Here is a 2,897-nt window from a genome sequence, read left to right on the forward strand (position 1 = left end):
GGTACGATCACTCAAACACCGGGCGTCGATCCCAATGTTTTACGATAATAATCGTTGAACAATACATACGTACACGTCGTGTGCGAAGTGTTATTTTGAAAAAAAAAACTCGATCTCGTTTAGAACGTTCGAATTCGTGACCGTTATGTGTCATTATGTGAAGACGCCTCCGCCGCCGCCGCCGCCGCCGCTGTCGTCGCGTTATATATTATAGCGCACGCGCGCGCGCGTGCTTAAAGCGCGTTTGTGTCTCATATAAATTTTTATAAGAGTCAACCGTTAAAATCTATCGCGTCTAACGCGATCGACGATACGGTGAGACGCTCGTTTCATACTGTGCGTATATTGTACATGCATGCATAAGTTTGTGTGTATTTTATATGCGAATATGAAACGAGAAGAGTAATTGACGACTTCAACAAGTCTCGGTTAGCTCCCTGGTTGATCCTGCCAGTAGTTATATGCTTGTCTCAAAGATTAAGCCATGCATGTCTCAGTGCAAGCCGTATTAAGGCGATACCGCGAATGGCTCAATATATCAGTTTTGGTTCCTTAGATCTTACTCAGTTACTTGGATAACTGTGGTAATTCTAGAGCTAATACATGCAATCAGAACTCTGACCAGTGATGGGATGAGTGCTTTTATTAGATCAAAACCAATCGACGGAGGGCGTCTCGTCCGAAGTCGTTAATTTTGATGAATCTGGATAACTTTTGCCGATCGCATGGTCCAGTACCGGCGACGCATCTTTCAAATGTCTGCCTTATCAACTTTCGATGGTAGTTTCTGCGACTACCATGGTTGTCACGGGTAACGGGGAATCAGGGTTCGATTCCGGAGAGGGAGCCTGAGAAACGGCTACCACATCCAAGGAAGGCAGCAGGCGCGCAAATTACCCACTCCCGGCACGGGGAGGTAGTGACGAAAAATAACGATACGGGACTCTTTCGAGGCCTCGTAATCGGAATGAGTACACTTTAAATATTTTAACGAGGAACAATTGGAGGGCAAGTCTGGTGCCAGCAGCCGCGGTAATTCCAGCTCCAATAGCGTATACTAAAATTGTTGCGGTTAAAAAGCTCGTAGTTGCATTTGTGCGCCGCGCTGTCGGTGCACCGCATCCGCGGTGATACTGACACGTCTGCGGAGCATATCGTCGGTGAGCCGGCGGTAAAACGCCGGTTCAATATCAAAATCCTATCGCGGTGCTCTTCAGTGAGTGTCGAGATGGGCCGACAATTTTACTTTGAACAAATTAGAGTGCTCAAAGCGGGCTCAAAATGCCGCTTGAATATTTCGTGCATGGAATAATAGAATATGATCTCGGTTCTATTTTGTTGGTTTTCAGAACTCCGAGGTAATGATTAATAGGGATAACTGGGGGCATTCGTATTGCGACGTTAGAGGTGAAATTCTTGGATCGTCGCAAGACGAACATCAGCGAAAGCATTTGCCAAAGGTGTTTTCATCAATCAAGAACGAAAGTTAGAGGTTCGAAGGCGATTAGATACCGCCCTAGTTCTAACCGTAAATATGTCATCTAGCGATCCGCCGACGTTACTACAATGGCTCGGCGGGCAGCTTCCGGGAAACCAAAGATTTTGGACTCCGGGGGGAGTATGGTTGCAAAGCTGAAACTTAAAGGAATTGACGGAAGGGCACCACCAGGAGTGGAGCCTGCGGCTTAATTTGACTCAACACGGGAAATCTCACCAGGCCCGGACACCGGAAGGATTGACAGATTAATAGCTCTTTCTTGATTCGGTGGGTGGTGGTGCATGGCCGTTCTTAGTTGGTGGAGCGATTTGTCTGGTTAATTTCGGTAACGAACGAGACTCTAGCCTGCTAAATAGGCGTCGTCATTTAGGTGTGCTCGATTTCGGTCGAGCAACTCACTGGCGGCGTATTAAAATTCTTCTTAGAGGGACCGGCGGCTTCGAGCCGCACGAGATTGAGCAATAACAGGTCTGTGATGCCCTTAGATGTCCTGGGCCGCACGCGCGCTACACTGAAGGAATCAGCATGTTCTCCCTGGCCTAGAGGCCCGGGCAACCCGTTGAAACTCCTTCGTGCTGGGGATTGGGGTTTGCAATTATCCCCCATAAACGAGGAATTCCTAGTAAGCGCGAGTCATAAGCTCGCGTTGATTACGTCCCTGCCCTTTGTACACACCGCCCGTCGCTACTACCGATTGAATGATTTAGTGAGGTCTTCGGACCGACACGCGGTGGCTTCACGGCCGTCGGCGTTGCTGGGAAGTTGACCAAACTTGATCATTTAGAGGAAGTAAAAGTCGTAACAAGGTTTCCGTAGGGGAACCTGCGGAAGGATCATTAACGTAAATTATCAATCTCGAAAGAGTGCGATAATGAACGATAATAAAATTCTAAAACACAAATATCGACGTTCGGAATGTGTCGTTTCGATGCGAGGACGCGATTCTCACTCTCTCTCTCTCACACAGCAGTGTGTCCGAGTCAGAGTCCAGAGTCGTGTAACGCGTCCTATTCTGATATTTTTCGATGTCGATTTCGAGGAAAGTACGATGTGTTAACGCACATCGTCATCTTCAAATAAAATGTATATTTCTTTTTTTTTTTTTTGTACTTTTTTTTTTTTTTAACTTTTTTTTTTTTTTTTTTTAATTTTTTGAATTTTTCTCTGTATACTAAAAATAAGAGAAAAAAACGAAAAAAAAAAAAAAAATAAAAAAAAAAATAAACTCATATCACTGGCGTATAGAATCGTTCGAGTGATCGTAGAAATTATAAAAATAAAACAAATTAAAAACCATTACCCTGGACGGTGGATCACTTGGCTCGCGGGTCGATGAAGAACGCAGTTAACTGCGCGTCATAGTGTGAACTGCAGGACACATTTGAACATCGACATTTCG

At 45.4% G+C, this 2,897-nt stretch overlaps 2 non-coding genes across 2 annotated transcripts in view; both read left to right on the forward strand.

Annotated features, from left to right (window-relative positions):
* Positions 1 to 434: 434 nt before the first annotated feature.
* On the forward strand, positions 435 to 2,337 carry LOC125076459. Its single transcript, XR_007120419.1, has one exon. It is a non-coding gene; the product is annotated as a small subunit ribosomal RNA (ribosomal RNA).
* Positions 2,338 to 2,795: 458 nt separating this feature from the next.
* Positions 2,796 to 2,897, forward strand: part of LOC125076457 — a 157-nt gene continuing 55 nt past the window's right edge. The window contains exon 1 of the ribosomal RNA XR_007120417.1: positions 2,796 to 2,897. This exon is cut by the window's right edge and continues 55 nt beyond it. This is a non-coding gene — a ribosomal RNA (5.8S ribosomal RNA).

Source organism: Vanessa atalanta, unplaced genomic scaffold (genome assembly GCF_905147765.1).
Source record: "Vanessa atalanta unplaced genomic scaffold, ilVanAtal1.2, whole genome shotgun sequence".
In the NCBI taxonomy this organism is placed as follows: Eukaryota; Metazoa; Arthropoda; class Insecta; order Lepidoptera; family Nymphalidae; genus Vanessa; species Vanessa atalanta.